The sequence below is a fragment of the Carcharhinus amblyrhynchos genome, chromosome 23, assembly GCF_965287045.1.
Source record: "Carcharhinus amblyrhynchos chromosome 23, sCarAmb.v2.hapA, whole genome shotgun sequence".
Taxonomy (NCBI): domain Eukaryota; kingdom Metazoa; phylum Chordata; class Chondrichthyes; order Carcharhiniformes; family Carcharhinidae; genus Carcharhinus; species Carcharhinus amblyrhynchos.
In genome coordinates this window covers 2,106,955-2,124,555 of record NC_137346.1, presented here as the reverse complement: position 1 = coordinate 2,124,555, position 17,601 = coordinate 2,106,955, and the positions used below count along the sequence as shown (strand labels likewise).

The 17,601-nt window shown below is 44.6% G+C and overlaps 1 long non-coding RNA gene across 1 annotated transcript in view; it reads right to left on the bottom strand.

Annotated features, from left to right (window-relative positions):
* The window catches only part of LOC145357485 (uncharacterized), a 19,876-nt gene extending 2,275 nt beyond the window's left edge, over positions 1–17,601 (bottom strand). The window contains exons 1-3 of the long non-coding RNA XR_013889293.1: positions 17,166–17,601; positions 7,250–7,383; positions 6,592–6,708 (exon numbers count right to left, since the gene is read on the bottom strand). This is a non-coding gene — a long non-coding RNA (uncharacterized LOC145357485). The remainder of the gene's footprint in view (positions 1–6,591; positions 6,709–7,249; positions 7,384–17,165) is intronic.

Here is a 17,601-nt window from a genome sequence, read left to right as displayed (position 1 = left end):
GTTAAGCACCATTTTTCCGAATTGCTTTTTATGTAAAAAGTAACTAGATGAGGAGAAAGTTACAGATCAAATGGAGTGCTGACAAACACAGCAAGTGAGTAATGGAAAGGAAAATGCAGATGTTGGAAATGTCCAGCAGCTGTATCTGCAATGTGATACTGCTTAGAGACAGCTCATTGGATGTGAAGGAAAATTAGACCAATCAGAAAATACAAATGAAAGGAAAACAATGGTAAAATTCTGTCTGGCTTAACACAGCCAAACAATGCATCACAAACCTACCACCCTCCTTCCCCACCCACATAAAATCCCCAGTCACACACTTGCCACCTACTGATGGGAATATCGATATCACAACATATTTTGCAGTGACACAGGGATGTGACCTGGCTGATTATCATCACATGAACCGTTGGATTTATGAGGATGCTACTGGGACTTTAAGGATTGGGTTATAAGGAGAAGCTGGTTAGACTGGGACTTTTTTCTCCGGAGTGTAGGAGTCTGAGGGGTGATCTTATAGAGGTCTATAAAAATAATGAGGGGCACAGACAAGATAGATAGTCAATATCTCACCAAAGGTAAGGGAGTCTAAAAGTAGAGGGCACAGGTTTAATGTGAGGGGGGAGAGATACAAAAGTGGCCAGAGGGGCAATTTTTTTTCACAGTGTCTGGAACAAGCTGTCAGAGGTAGTAGTAGAGGCGGGTACAATTTTATCTTTTAAAAAGCATTTAGATAGTTACATGGGTACGATGGGTATAGAGGGATATGGGCCAAATGTGGACAATTGGGATTAGCTTAGGGGCTTTTAAAAAAATGGGCAGCATGGACAAGTTGGGCTGAAGGGCCACAACACTAACCACCCTCTGTGTGAAAAAATTGCCCCTCTGGACCCTTCTGCATCTCTCCCCTCTCACTGTAAACCACTACCCTCAAGTTTTAGACTTCCTTACCTTTGGGAAAAGATATTGATGATTGAGCTGACCTCTAAAACATCACCCCTCAGCCTCCTACGCTCCAGAGAAAAAAGTCCCAGTCTATCCAGCCTCTCCTTATAACTCAATCCATCAAGACCCTATAATAGGGTGACCAGAATTGCACACAGTATTCCAAGTGTGGCCTTACCAACGTCTTGTATGACTTCAACAAGACATCCCAACTCCTGTATTCATTGTTCTGACTGATGAAACCAAGCATGCCGAATGCCCTCTTCACCACTCTGTCCACCTGTGACTCCACTTTCAAGGAGCTATGAACATGTACCCCGGATCTCTTTGTTCTGTAACTCTCCCCAGTGCCCTACCATTAACTGAGTAAGTCCTGCCCTGGTTCAATCTACCAAAATGCATTACTCACATTTGTCTAAATTAAACTCCATCTGCCATTCATCAGCCCACTGGCCCAATTGATCAAGATCCCGTTGCAATTGGAGATAACTTTCTTCACTGTCCACTGTGCCATCAATCTTGGTGTCATCTGCAAACTTACTAACCATGCCTCCTATATTCTAAGTCAAATCATTAATATAAATGACAGATAACAGTGGACCCAGCACTGATCCCTGAGGCACACCGCTGGTCACAGGCCTCCAGTTTGAAAAACAGCCCTCTACAACCACCAGAAGCCAATTTTGTATCCATTGAGATACCTCACCCTGAAATACCTCACCTTTAACAGGTGAAGTCTCTCAGGCTGTTCACCCAGCCACATAAAAGGGTCTTGGAATAGTTGACTAAAAACGTGAAACTGCTCAAATTAAAAGAAGCATCTTTCCATTTCAATTCCTCATTAGAGAAATGACATTGCAGTGTATAGAATAGATCCACCATGTGGGTGCAATGGATGGGAAACTATAGTTACAAGAGATTTGGTAAACTATCATTGTGCCTATTGCATTAGAGAAAGCTAAGGGGAGATTACAATTGAGAGGATAGGGAAAGCATATTTCTTCTGGGTAAGTAAGTTATGATATGGATTTGCTGGTGTTGGACTGGGGTGGGCACAGTAAGAGGTCTCACAACACCAGGTTAAAGTCCAACAGGTTTATTTGGGAGGACAAGCTTTCGGAGTATCCCTCCTTCAGGTGAGTGAGGAGTTGTGTTCACAAACAGGGCGTTATACAGACACAAACTCAAAATACAAAATAATGGTTGGAATGTGATTCAGATGCCCCATAGAAAGCATTCTTTCTGGTTGTATCACAGCTCGGTCTGGGCTCCTGCTCTGCCCAAGACTGCAAGGAACTACAAAAGGTCACGAATGTAGCCCAATTCATCATGTAAACCAGCCTCCCATCCATTGATTCTGTCTACACTTCCCACTGCCTTGGCAAAGCAGCCAGGATAATTAAGGACACCACTCACCCCGGACATTCTCTTTTCCACCTTCTGTCAGAAAAAAGATGCAAAAGTCTGAGGTCACATACAACCGACTGAAGAACAGCTTCTTCTCTGCTGCCATCAGACGTTTGAACGGACCTACCTCACGTTAAGCTGATCTTTCTCTACACTCTAGCTATGACTGTAACACTATGTTCCGCACATTCTCGTTTCCTTTTCTATGAATGGTATGCTTTGTGTGTATAGCGCTCAAGAAACAATCTCACTGTATGCTAATACATGTGACAATAATAAATCAAATCAAAAATCTGTTAGGTTAGATTGCAATTTTCCAAATGTGCTGCGATTTACTTCCTTAATTAATTCCAACATTTTTCCAACAATAGCTGTTAGGTTAACTGGCTTATAGTTACCAGTTTTTGCCTCCCTCTTTTTTTGAATAGGGGTGTCACATTAGATCCAATGTCAACACTGGATTTAATCCTGTGTTCCAAAGCTGCAGGGTCAGTGTGGTACAATAACAAACTAGGGCATGATTGATTGTACAGGGTCTCTCATGACTCCATCTCCAAACCAGGGCCAGTCCTACATCTGAAATCATTGTCACACCCTGATGGTTTATGTTCCAGATTCCCACTGTTGTAGGTTGATAACACTAGCTGTCAGTAACCTTTCCTTAGAGTAGTTGAATGTTGGGAACAGGACCGTGTTCAAATGGAAAATGTTTGAATTTTTTTTGAGATTCCACAGTTGAATTCCAAGTATTGCATTATTTTAATCAGGTTTTGCTACTGATGCTGATATTTGCTTGGACCAGTTCTATGAACCGGGCTGTGTTTAATAGCTTTGAAAGAAGTGTAATTTAATCTCTGTGTTAAATACAGCTACACCAGACATCTCTTGTCGGTTTTAAGCCTTTACATTTGTGACCTGCTAGCTCTGGGATGTCAGTCCATTCTTTTAATTCTCGCTGCCAGTTGGGGGAATGTTCAAGATCTAACAGCAAGTTATGAAGAAGAGCAGGAGGGTTTATTCTGTCTCCAGGACAATGTTCATGTCTCAACTAACACAATCAAAACAAAGATTAACAGGTTATTCAGTTTATTGCTATCTGTGAGATCTTTGAACATAAGAACATAAGAAATAGGAGCAGGAGTAGGCCATCTAGCCCTTCGAGCCTGCCCCACCATTCAATAAGATCATGGCTGATCTGTCGTGTCTCAGTTCCACATTCCCGCCCTCTCCCCATAACCCTTAATCCCCTCGCTTATCAAAAACCCATCAACCCGCGTCTTAAAAATATTTAGCGAGGCAGCCTCCACCACCTCAACGAGCAGAAAATTCCAGAGATTCACCACCCTTTGAGTGAAGAAGTTCCTCCTCAACTCCGTTCTAAACCGCCCCCCCTTTATCTTGAGGCTGTGCCCCCTAGTCCTACTATCCTTTCTGAGCAGGAAGAGTCTCCACCTCTATCCTATCCATCCCATTCATCATCTTATACATCTCAATGAGATCTCCCCTCATTCTTCTAAACTCTAACGAGTACAAGCCTAGTTTATTCAACCTCTCCTCATAGCTCAACCCCCTCAACTCCGGTATCAGCCCAGTAAACCTCCTCTGCACTCCCTCCAAGGCCAAAATATCCTTGCGTAAGTATGGCGACCAAAACTGCACACAGTACTCCAGCTGCGGCCTCACCAATGCCCTATACAGCCGCAGGAAGACCTCCCTACTTTTATATTCAATCCCCCTCGATATGAAGGCCAGCATCCCATTAGCCTTCCTGACCACCTGCTGCACCTGCAGGCTGGGTTTTTGTGACTCATGCACAAGGACCCCGAGGTCCCTCTGCACTGTCGCCTGCTGCAGTTTTTCGCCACGTAAGTAATAGTCCTTCCTACCATTATTCCTACCAAAGTGGACCACCTCGCACTTGCCAACATTAAATTCCATTTGCCATTTCCTGGCCCATTCGCCCAGCCTATCTAGATCCTTCTGCAGACTCTCCACACTCTCCGCGCAATTTGCCGTTCCTCCAATCTTGGTGTCATCAGCAAATTTCGACACCATACACTCGGTTCCCTCCTCCAGATCATCTATATAAATGGTAAATAGCTGAGGCCCCAGCACCGACCCCTGGGGCACTCCACTAGTCACCAACCGCCAATCCGATTAGCACCCATTAACCCCCACCCTCTGCCTCCTATTTGACAACCAATCCTCTATCCACGCTAACACCCTACCTCCAACTCCATGCCCCCTTACCTTCTGCAATAACCTCTTGTGAGGTACCTTGTCAAACGCCTTCTGAAAATCAAGAAAGACCACATCCACCGGCTCTCCTCTATCCACCGCCCTAGACACATCCTCATAGAACTCCAATAAATTTGTCAGACACGACTTTCCCTTAACGAAACCGTGCTGCGTCTGCTCTATCAAGCAATTCCCCTCAAGATGCCTCACTATTTCCTCCTTGATGACGGATTCTAACATTTTACCTACAACAGACGTTAAACTAACCGGCCTATAATTCCCTGCCTTTTGCCTGGCACCCTTCTTAAACAACGGCGTAACATTAGCCGCTTTCCAATCTTCCGGCACTTCCCCGGAATCCAGCGACGTTTGGAAAATAACCACCAAGGCATCCACTATCACCTCCGCCATTTCTTTCAGAACCCTCGGATGCATTCCATCCGGTCCTGGGGACTTGTCCACAATCAGTCCCTCCAGTCTGTCGAGCACCGCCTCTCTAGTAACAATAATGTCATTGAGACCCTGCACTCCTACCACCTTTCCATCGCTAACACCCGGCAAATTATTCACGTCTTCCTCCGTGAAGACCGAAACAAAAAAGTTATTCAAGACCTCAGCCATTTCCCCATCCCCTACCACTAAGTCCCCCCTCTCATCCTCTAAGGGTCCAACGTTCACCCTAGCCAGCCTCTTCCTTTTTATATATTTATAAAAACTCTTGCTATCCTTTTTTATATTAAGCGCGAGCCCAGCTTCATTTGCATTCCTGTGTCTGCCTACAACAGTCATTGAGATTCACAGTAAATAATCGTATTTAAGGCAGGTTGTGGGATTTCCGAGAGATGTGATAAGCTGCAATACCGATTCTTTTTGATTGGAAACAAACTTGTACATCTTCACAACTTTGTAACCTTCATCTTTGCAAAGGAATCTCACACGCAAGGTATAGAATCTACAGAAAACTTTCTCGTCTTCTCTCAATCCCATCCCTGTTTCTAAATGATCAGACAGCTTGTCCAACATCTGATATTGTATGAAAATAAACTACCTTCAACTGAACATTAGGAAGCTGGAAGATATTGTCTATTCCCTGGTCACTGACTGCACCCTCTCCCTGGCAACTGTATTTTTTTATCTGTTCTTGGGAAGTGGTTGTTGCTGACAAGGCTAGTATTTGTTGTCCATTGCTAATAGACCCAAGATGGAATCACAGCAGTAATATGGTGCAGACACATCCACTGTGCTGTTAGGGAAGGAGCTCCAGGATTTTGACTCGACACCAGTGAAGGAATAGTGATATATTTCCAAGTCAGGACGGTGAGTGGCTTGGAAGGGAACTTGCAGCTGTGGTGTTTCCAAGCAATTGTGGTCTTGTCCTTTGAGGTGATAGAGAATGCGGATTTGGAAGGTGCTGTCAAAGGAGCCTTGGTTAGTTGCTACAGTGCATCTTGTAGATGGTACACACAGCTGCCATTGAGTGTGGAGGTGGAAGGAATGAATTATTAAGATGGTGAAAGGGATGCCAAACAAGCGGGCTGCTTTTCCCTGGATGGTGTCAAGCTTCTTGAATGTTGTTGGAGTCGCATTCATCCAGGCAAGTGGAGAATTCAATGACACTCCTAATCTGTCCCTTGTAGATGGTGAACAGGTTTTGGGGAGTCAGGAAGTGAGTTACTCACCGCACGGTTTCCAGCCTCTGACCTGCACTTGTAGCCACAGTATTTATGTAGCTGGTTCAGTTCAGTTTCTGGTCAATGGCAACCTCCAGAATGTTGATAGTGGGGATTCCAGTGTCATTGAATGTCAATGAGGTGGTTAAGTGTTGTACAGATTTTGCTGCATTTGGATATGGACTTTTTCAGTGTCTGAGGAGTTGTGAATGGTGCTGAACATTGTGCATTGATGAACATCCCCACTTCTGACCTTACGATGGAGGGAAGTTCATTGATAAAGCAGGTGAAGATGGTTGAGTAAAGAGTGAGGAGATGAAAGTCTTGCCTCTGAGAATAGCTGGAACTGAGGAGAATTCTCCACGATAAAAGCAAATTACTGCAGATGATGGAATCTAAAACCAAAAGAGAAAATGCTGGAAAATCTCAGCAGGTGTGGCAGCATCTGTAAGGAGAGATGTTTCAAGTCCAGATGACCCTTTGTCAAAGCTGTTAAATGAAATGCTTTATAGACAATAAAATTTGTTAAAGAGGTGGAATCTTATGGCATTTTTCTGTTGGTTAGAACACAGTTTTTGGATTTCTTTCCAAATGCTTATGGTTCCTAACTGGATTGTAATAATATTTACAGAACACCATTAATATAAACTGAATGGGACACTGTCAGAACGGCAAGTAATAATATTGTACATTGGGAGCGGAGTTTGACTTACACTTTTGGGGGCCCCACACTCTCCCTCTTTGCGGGGCCTCCTAATGATGTCATTCCCACCCCTGGTGACATGGTGGCACACCCACCAGTGATGTCAAGCTATATCCCAAATGACATCACTCCCCCCCCCCACCCCAAATGCTCTTCTGACCTCACCCACCATCAGCTCACACAAAACAAGCTACAAAAGTACACAAATCACTGCTTAACTTCCTCAGTGCTTTTTAACTGAAGTAAACAAGTCTGTAATTGATGAATTGAAATCCAAGCCTACCTGTTGTCAGCCTGATGGTGGAGATGGCCAATATTGCACTCTGTGGGCCTGAATTTATCATTTTCATTCTAAGTGCTAAATCTGGGTACAATTCCGATCCGATTTGTTCTCAGGCGCCCCCGTACGCACTCAGCCTGAAAAACAAATCTCGAGTCTGATTCGCGCTGTGGGTGGGGTTTATCGTGTTCAAAACACTGCAGCTCTGATTGGAACTTTGAACTGCGCATACACGGTGAAAAAGATTTGAAGAAGTGCGCCCATCACATCGCTCCCAGGAACAAGAAGCGGATAAAGCAGTGGAAAAGCGGCAGCGATGGCCCGCACGGACATCACCCCCATCCCCACAACATAACTGTCCCCCCTATCCATCCACCCCAACCCCCAATACCCAGACCAATTGCGACCCCCCCACCCTCCTTTCCCCCCAGCAATCACCCGCAGAGTTGCAGCAGTCCCCCCGCACATTCCCCCCCCCCCCCACCAGAGATACATCTGACCCACCTCCCTTCTCCCCCACCAGAAAATGCCCGGGCCTCCCCCCTTTCACCGAGATACATCTGACCTGCCTCCCTCCTCCCTCACCAGAGAATGATTGGGTCCCCCGACCCCAACCCCAACCCCAACCCCGACCCACCACCATCGATCTGAGTCAGACAGCCTGAATAGAAGCTGGAACACCCGAAATAGCATGTTTGTTTCATGCTGAATCTGGATGCATGAACGTGATGGTAAAGAGGGAAATGCCGGTAAAATTGGCAGGCTGTTCATTAATTTAATTTAAATACATGCAAATACATTTAAATCACCGTTGCGCCCATTTCAGGCATGGTTCGGACCGTGGCCATTTTCAGGCCTTGGTAAAATGGACATCTGCACGGACAAGGGCACAAAATCATGCTAATGGCCTCACGCCCGACTTTACCAAGTTTTTGCGCCAGAAAACGGGCAGGATGCAATGGTAAAATCGGGCCGTGTGTGTGTTGAGGTGAGTAACCAGGCAACTGGTCAATGAATAATGAGATGCTGAAATCAGCCAATTATATTTCTGCAGCAAAGAAAAGCCAATACAAGACAGAATGAGCCAGAAATAGTCCAGCGCAGGAACAGATACTCTGATGAAGTGTCCAGTCCAAATCCTATATGAATGGCTTTATTGGCAACTCTCTGGCAGGATTCTGTTCTTTGTCAAAAGGAGAATTTCTGAGGGGCAGGATTGAGAGTGAAGGGGGTGACAGTTACTCACTGGTTATAACTATCTGCGTGTGACCACCAACTATCATATCAAACCAGCATCTGTTCTCTTTTGAAGAACAGAATTTAGACTGGAGAACATGGTACAGGGATAGATACTTAAATGTCTTCTTGCTTCATCAGTTGTTTGCAATTTAGTTGTTTGCATTTAGAAACAAAGGGTTGTGAATCTGTGGAATTCCCTGCCCAGTGAAGCAGTTGAGGCTCCCTCATTGAATGTTTTTAAGGCAAGGATAGATACATTTTTGAACAAGTAAAGGAATTAAGGGTTATGGTGAGCAGGAGGGTAAGTGGAGCTGAGTCCAGGAAAAGATCAGCCATGATCTTATTGAATGGTGGAGCAGGCCCGAGGGGGCAAATGGCCTATTCCTGCTCCTAGTTCTTATGTTCTTAACACTTTTCTTCTGCACTTTTTCTTCACAAAATCAGTATCATTGTAGGTAAAATCCTGTAAGGGTGCATCTTCAATTATCAGTGTTGCTGAACTTGTTCCTGATTCTTCGTACTTTGCAGATATTTTTAAGATTTTTCAATGCAGAAAAAGAACATTCACCTGAAGCTTTTGTGACCAGTATTTTTAAAAATATTTTCAGAATGGTTTCCACATTTGGAAAGATTGCAGCCGATCACAAGTCTGAACAAATTGGCCCTTCGTCTCAAAGCAGAGGCATCAGTATCGATGAAATGAATAAATTGTTTCATTTCAGCTTCAAAAAGATATGTGTTTATGTCCTCCCGATAGAATTCAGTTAATCTCTTCCTGCAGTGGCTCTTAGCATTCTTATCCAAACTTCTGTTGAGAAGCATGGAAAATAATTCAACAGTTTTCTTCAGAGATTCACTTCTACTCTGCAATTGCACCATTATTGTGTCACAAATAACATGGACAATGATGAGCTTCTCTTTCCCTTTTAAAGTGATTTAATTGTCTCTAGTTCCATCAGAAAATACTTCCTGCAACTTGTAGACTGTACATCATCAGAGGGAACTGTATTCTGTGTTAATGTTAGTGCCTCTGCTTCCACTGAAATATAGTCATGTAAAACTTCCACAACTAAACTTCTAAACTGAGGCTGACAATTGTGCAGCATTCAATGAAGTTGTATCAATATTTTGCAGTGATTTATTGATGACATTGATCCTTTGAAGTCAGTGGTTCCACAAAACAGTAAAAACAGCAATTTTATAGTTTTCAAGCCTCTCTGCTAAGGGGTTTGCTTCAGCTTTCAGATGTGTTTTTCTGAATTTAATGCAGCCACGTCTGATAAAACATTCCTTTATATTGACCCCCTCAATGGCCAGTGCCTCCTCCTCTTTAAAGGCCTCACAAAGGCTGTCACCTCGATGTAACATCAGTAACCTCACTGTTGCCTCAGGCTGCTAGGCCAGAACGTCAGAAACCTGGCTTCTGTTTTAATAAAGGAAAGTTTGGAAACTTTAGGCCAGACAATCAGGAGATCTGGTCAATCTGCTTGCAAGTCACCACCAGCTCACAATGTCTGGGACAATTTTCCTGCTCTAAGAGATCTCCACCAATCAGAGCCAATGTTTGCTTGCTGATAGGCTCTAGGGTTACCAGGCTCTGACTGGTATTCCCAAAACCACCTCTCAGTATGTGGCCCCCCCATTGGCTGCAGTCCTGCACTGCAGTGCTGTTTCATTGTGAGTCCTCCTCTGGTTGGGGGCAGTTGGTGAAGAATTTGATTTTGATTTGATTTATTATTGTCACATGTATTAATATACAATGAAAAGTATTGTTTCTTGCATGTTATACAGACAAAACTTACCATTCATAGAGAAGGAAAGGAAAGAGTGCAAAATACTGTTACAGCCATAGCTAAGGTGTAGAGAAAGATCAACTTAATTCAAGGTAAGTCCATTCAAAAGCCTGACAGCAGCAGGGAAGAAGCTGTTTTTGAGTCGGTTGTTAAGTGACCTCAGATTTTTGTATCTTTTTCCCAAAGGAAGAACGTGGAAGAGAGAATGTCCAGGGAGCGTGGGGTCCTTAATTATGCTGGCTGCTTTGCCAAGGCAGCGGGAAGTGTAGACAGAGTCAATGGATGGGAGGCTGGTTTGCGTGACGGATTGGGTTACAACCTTTTGTAGTTTCTTGTGGTCTTCACTGTGCCTGACTGAAGCTGCCTCGCCATGCTATTTTATTAGACGGCTGACGCAGGGCAGCTCTGGAGACCAGCTTGGAGTTGAATTTGCAAGATTCTCAGGTTATCAATATAACAATGTACACAGTTATTTCTGAGCTTCAGTTTCAGTCCTTCAACGTACTCCCTCAGTAAAGCACAAATAAAAAAACATTAAATAAAGCTCTCTAAGCTCTGTCATTAAATAAAGAAAAGCTGTTATCCAGAAACTGAAGGATATTTGGAGGGAAATATTGCCCTTCCAGCATACAGTCCCTGGTGACACGACCATTGGAATAATGTAATGGCCAAGGAAGGCTCATGTTTTCTGGGCGCGTTTACCACTCGGTCTGGAATCGCTCTCTGCCACACCACCTGACTGGTCTAATCAGAACATTTCTAATAAAAGTGTTGTGTCAGAAATTTGCCATTCAGTCCAGATGATGTTGAAAGGCTATGAGTGAATTAAATTCTGAAAGATAACACCATGATCTGTAAGATTACCCTGTGCAAAGCAAGTGTAATATTCTTCCAATTGTCCAAATCTACTTCAACTTTATAGTTTAATTTATGATCAAGTTTCCTCCAAACCATTGCAGCCAAATAAATGTAACCAGCAGATGTTTCCTGAATTGTCGGGTTATGTATCACATTGGGCTCCGAGTTTCTTTGGAGAATTTACTTCTCTGTAGCCCTACCCATTGAAACATTGGCATTCCTGTCAAAAGCTTCACTACATACTGGAACTGATGATTAATTGCAAATTAATCTGAGAAGAAGCATTCAATCTCCCAGGTCTGTTTGTGACATTTTGGCTGAATTCCTACTGCAGTTAGTTTCAAAGCTTTGTGAAATAACCATTCTTTTGGCTGTCTGGAATGACCCCAGCTCTGAACCACACTCTTCAGCTGCATGGCAATCTGGAAACAGATCTGCTTCATTCAAGTCCCTGTTCTACATCAGACGGAGCTTCAGAGAATTGGTTACAATCCAAGATCTCCTCTGTGTTTGCAATAGGACTGGAAACGGCCAAACAGATCAGTCACTCACTATCCTCCATTACCTCTGCAATAACCGCCTGATGCCAATTCAATTACTGACTTCTATCCAAACCACCTCCATCGCACAAGAAATCCCAAACTGACTCGACTACACCATAAACATGGTGTAAGTTGCCGGTGAACCAACCTGCAGCTAAAGCCCTTGCCTAGCAATTCTCTCCCTAAGCCTCTCTGTTACTCTCTCCTATGAAACACACATTCAAAACTACCACTAAGCTAAAGGCAAATTGCTGCAGATGCTGGAATCTGAAATGAAAAAATGCTGCAAAATATCAGCAGGTCAAAGGGTCATCTGGACTCGAAACATCCTTACAGACGCTCCCAGACCTGCTGAGATTTTACAGCACTTTCTCTTTTGCTACCACTACGCTTCTGGTTATCCTACTTAACATCTCCTTTTGATGCTAGGTGTCCAGTTTGGTTTGATAGTGCTTTTGTGACACATCTTGGTTACTAAAGCTCAACATGAATGGAACCGGACCTGACATTAACTCTGCTTCATTCTCCATAGCTGCTGCCAGACCTGAGCATTTTTAGCATTTGCTGTTTCCAACAAATATTTTGCTCCTGTTTTGGTACAATATGGTGTGATGTAGGTATTAATGCTCCTCATTGGTAGCATCCTTTTCAGACAAACCTTAACAGATCAAGGCCATTTCCCACTCCGTCTAATTGATAGCCAACAAAATTCTTAGAGAGTTTTGAAATAACTTCTCAGAGGCTGATGTCCCTTCACCAGATTCTTTTTATTTACCAACTCTGTTCCACTCCCTCGAGTGTTCCAGGTTTGAAGTAAGAATCTGGAGTGCCAGTGAACCTGACACTCCCATATTTATATACAGGTGAGGCTCCCAGATTGGGCAGGCGATTCTGACCTCAATCAGGGAGCTCATACTCCAAGAGGCCGACCTCACGGAAGCCATTTCACCCCTCGACCCCAAGTCTGATGAACCTCGGCGGTTCACACGCCTCATGGGTCTCTTGTGACATTTCAATGATGGGTCTGGATCCTCCAACTCGGCGTCCGACATGGGAAGGGTGTATCTAACAAGCACCCGTCTCTTACAACGCGAGTGCTGGAGTTCTGGTTCATTCCCTCTGGAGGTAGAGGAGTAGCCAAGGCTTCCTCTCCAGTATTCATTTCAGACTCTAAGATCCTAACAATGGGCGATGGAGAACCGGGGGAGGCCGGTCCAGGAGGATGCTCCTGATTCTTGGTCCACTGGGCACACTTGGCTCTGGGATGAACTGTGATTTCAAGCGTGCACCTGATCCAGGTGCTGTTTCTGGGTAGCCTCACCCAAGCATATTTTGTAGGGTACAGATCCTGTCCCAGAGTCCACCGTTTCTGAGAACTTTAGCCATCCTTTATCACCAGCCTCCAACTGTCTCTCCCAGTTGCTATGGTCATGACCTTTGCATTGGGTTTCTTGTTTCTTTTCCACCCTCTGCCTCGCTCAGGTTTGGAAAAAGCAAATTTAACCTGGTGCAGAGTTGTCTGTCCATGAGTAATTCTGCAGGTGCTCTTCCGTTCGTGGCAATGGGTGGGTGGGGGGGGCGGTGTTGTTATTCTGTAGTCAAATATCCAACAGGAGAGCTTGGTGCCCACTGATGCTGCCGGCTGTTTTACTGAACCAGTTTTAAAGTCTGGACTGCTCTCTCCGTGAGGCTGTTTGATGATGGATGGTATGGTGCTGTGCTGATTTGTCAAATCCCATCGACCTCATGAATTGGGCGAGCTCCTGGCTGGTGGAAGCCGATCCATTGTCACAGACCAGCACCTCCAGGATCTTAGAAAAGGAGGTGCAAAGTTTCTGTACTGTTATTGTTGTGGTTGCCGAATGCACCCATGGACATCCGTCCAATTGTACTGGGCCTCCACTGTCACCAAGGATGTCAAGGAATGGGCCTGCATAATCCACGTACAGCCATTCCCATGGGAGTAGGGGAGCTGCTGGGGGCAGCTGGCATTCCTGGCACTGACACACAAGCAACGCAATGTCTGTGTCCATTCTGGGCCACCAAACACAGCTTCTGGTCAGCATCTTGATTTTGGACACTCCTGGGGTTGCCTGTGATGTAATTCAGGCAGTCTGGAACACTGACCTGATTCAGAATGACCACTCACATCGCCCATAGCAACATTCCATCTTCTACTGTGAGTTGCTCTCTTCTACTGCAATAAAGGTGGAATTGGGGATGTATTGGCCATTCCGTTTCCCCTGTCAGTACTAAGTGTTTAACTTTTGCAAGGACTGAGTCCATTTGCATCCAAAGATCTTTATTATGTCCGGCCACTGGAAGGGTACCCAGAAAATCCACAGTCATTCCTGTTTCTTCTACTCGGGGTACCATGGCTGGGGTGTCTGCTAAAGGCAGCCACTTAAGGCGTCCGAGTTTGCCACTCAGCCTCCTGGCAGGTGCTCCAACTGACTGTTGTAGGTGACCAATAATAAAACCCAACGCTGAATATGGGCCAATGCTTTCAGAGGGGAAAGAATTAGCAGGAACCTGCGGAGCAACTTTTCTACAGAGAGGGTGATACGTGTGAGGAATGAGCTGCCAGAGGAAGTGGTTGAGGCAGGACATTGACAACATTTAAAAGGCATTTGGACAGATACATGGATAGGAAAGGCTTAGAGGGATTTGGGCCAAATTGAGGCAAATGGGGTTAGCTTAGCTGGGCATTTTGGTTGCCATGGACCCGTTTGGGCCAAAGGGCCTGTCTCCATGCCGTACATTCTATGATTCTACGAATATAATTTCCGGACTAATAAGGATTTCCTTCAGTTCCTCCTTCATGCTAAACCCTCTGTCCCTGAGTATTTCTGGAAAGTTATTTGTGTTCTCCTTAGTGAAGACAGATCCAAAGTATTTGTTCAGCTGCTCTGCCATCTCTTAGAACATAGAACATAGAACATAGAACATTACAGCGCGGAACAGGCCCTTCGGCCCACAATGTTGCGCCGACCAGTCTTATTTTTAAAAAAAAACATTGACCCTCTAATCTAAACCAATCCCTTTTCGTCCATAAACCTATCCACCAATCTCTTAAACGCCCCCAAACTAGGCGCATTTACAACTGCAGCAGGCAGGGCATTCCAGTCCCTCACCACCCTCTGGGTAAAGAACCTGCCCCTGACATCCGTCCTATAACTACCCCCCCTTAATTTAAAGCCATGCCCCCTCGTGCTAGATTTCTCCATCCGAGGAAACAGGCTATCACCATCCACCCTATCTAAACCTCTAATCATCTTATATGTTTCTATAAGATCCTCTCTTAGCCGCCTTCTTTCCAGTGAAAACAACCCCAAATCCCTCAGTCTCTCCTCATAGGACCTCCCCTGCATACCAGGCAACATCCTGGTAAACCTCCTCTGCACCCTCTCCAAAGCCTCCACATCCTTCCTGTAATGTGGGGACCAGAACTGCACACAGTACTCCAAGTGCGGCCGCACCAGAGTTGTGTACAGTTGCAACATGACGCTGCGACTCCTAAATTCAATCCCCCTACCAATAAACGCCAAGACACCGTACGCCTTCTTAACAACCTTATCTACTTGATTCCCAACTTTCAGGGATCTATGTACACATACACCTAGATCCCTCTGCTCCTCCACTCTATTCAAAGTCCTCCCGTTAGCCCTATACTCAACACATCTGTTATTCCTACCGAAATGGATTACCTCACACTTCTCCGCATTAAACTCCATCCGCCACCTCGCGGCCCAGCTCTGCAACCTATCCAAGTCACCCTGCAAACTTCGACACCCTTCCTCACAATCTACCACACCTCCGACTTTGGTGTCATCAGCAAACTTACTAATCCACCCAACTATACCCTCATCCAGATCATTAATAAAGATTACAAACAGCAGTGGCCCCAAAACAGATCCCTGAGGCACACCACTTGTAACCGAACTCCATGATGAATAATTACCATCAACCACCACCCTCTGTCTCCTATCTGCTAACCAATTCCTGATCCAAGTACCTAAATTACCACCAATCCCATACATCTGCATTTTCTGCAGAAGCATACCATGGTGAACCTTATCAAACGCCTTACTAAAATCCATATATACCACATCTACTGCTTTACCCCTATCCACCTCTTTGGTCACCTTCTCAAAGAACTCAATAAGGTTAGTAAGGCACGACCTTCCCGCTACAAAACCATGCTGACTATCTCTAATCAATTCATTACTCTCCAAATAACTATAAATCCTATCCCTAATAATTCTTTCTAAAACCTTACCCACTACAGAAGTAAGACTCACTGGTCTGTAATTCCCAGGGAAGTCTCTGCTCCCCTTCTTAAACAATGGGACAACATTCGCTGTCCTCCAATCTTCCGGTACTATACCAGAGACCAACGACGACCTGAAGATCAGAGCCAGTGGCTCTGCAATCACCTCTCTTACCTCCCATAGAATCCTAGGGTAAATCCCGTCCGGACCAGGGGACTTATCTATTTTCAACCCATCTAGAATATCCAACACATCCTCTGTATCAACTACAATACTTTCTATTTTACACCCCTTCACCCCAGTGACCTCCTCAGCTACATTCATATCATCCTGCATGAACACCGAAGAGAAATAATGGTTCAATGCCTCTCCAATCTCTTCCGGTTCCACACACAACTTCCCCCTACTGTCTGTAACTGGCCCTAATCTTGCCCTAACCAACCTTCTGTTCTTGACATACCTATAGAACGCCTTAGGATTCTCCTTAATCCTATCAGCCAAAGTCATCTCATGCCCTCTTCTAGCCCTTCTTAACTCCCTCTTCAACTCCCTCCTAGCCAATCTAAAGCTTTCTACTGCACTACCCGAGCCCTCAAGCCTCATCCGAACATAAGCCTCCTTCTTCTTCCTAACCAACAAATCAACTTTTTTTGTGCACCACGGTTCCCCTAGCCCTACCAATTCCTCCTTGCCTGACAGGGACATACCTATCACAGACCCACAGTAGCTGCTCCTTGAAAAAACTCCACATTTCAGACGTTCCTAGTCCCTGCAATCTCCTAGTCCAATCAATGCTTCCTAATTCTCTCCATTATGAGTTGCCCATTATGAGTTCACCTAATTCTAACTCTTTCTCATCTTAGCTATAAGTGTAACATTACATTCTACACTCCTTCATCTCCTTCTCGATGAACGGTATGCTTCGTCTGTATAGCGCACAAGGAATAATGCTTATCACCGTGTGTTAATACATGTGACAATAATAAATCAAATTGTAAGGGACCTACATTTGTCTTCACCAGTCTTTCTCTCTTCGCATGTCTATAGAAGCTTTTGCAGTCAGTTTTTATGTTTTCTACAAGCCTACTCTCGTGTTCTATTTTCCCATTCTGAATTAAACCCTTTGTCCTCCTCTGCTGGATTTTAAATTTCTCTCAGTCTTTTTTGGGCCAATTTATCTGCCTCCTCTTTAGCTTGAACACTATCCCTGACTTACCTTGTTATCCATGGATGAGCCACCTTCCTTGTTTCGGTCTTACACCACTTGTTGAAGTTCATCCATACGGGGAAGTGATGGTCTAGGGTTATTATTGTTAGTCTATTAATCCAGAAACTCAACTAATGTTCTGGAGACCTGGGTTTGAATTCTGCCACAGCAGACTGTGGAATTTGAATTCAATAAAAAATATCTGAAATTAAGAATCTACAGTTGATTTTGGAAAAATCCATCTGGTTCACTAATGCCCTTCAGGGAGGAGATCTGTGGTCCTTAACTGGTCTGGCCTACAATGTGAGTCCAAAGCTACAGCAGTGTGGTTGACTCTGAACTGCCCTGCAAGGGTGACTAAGGATGGGCAATAAATGCTGATGTGGAGATGTCAGCGTTGGACTGGGGTAAACACAGTAAGAAGTCTCACAAAACCAGGTTAAAG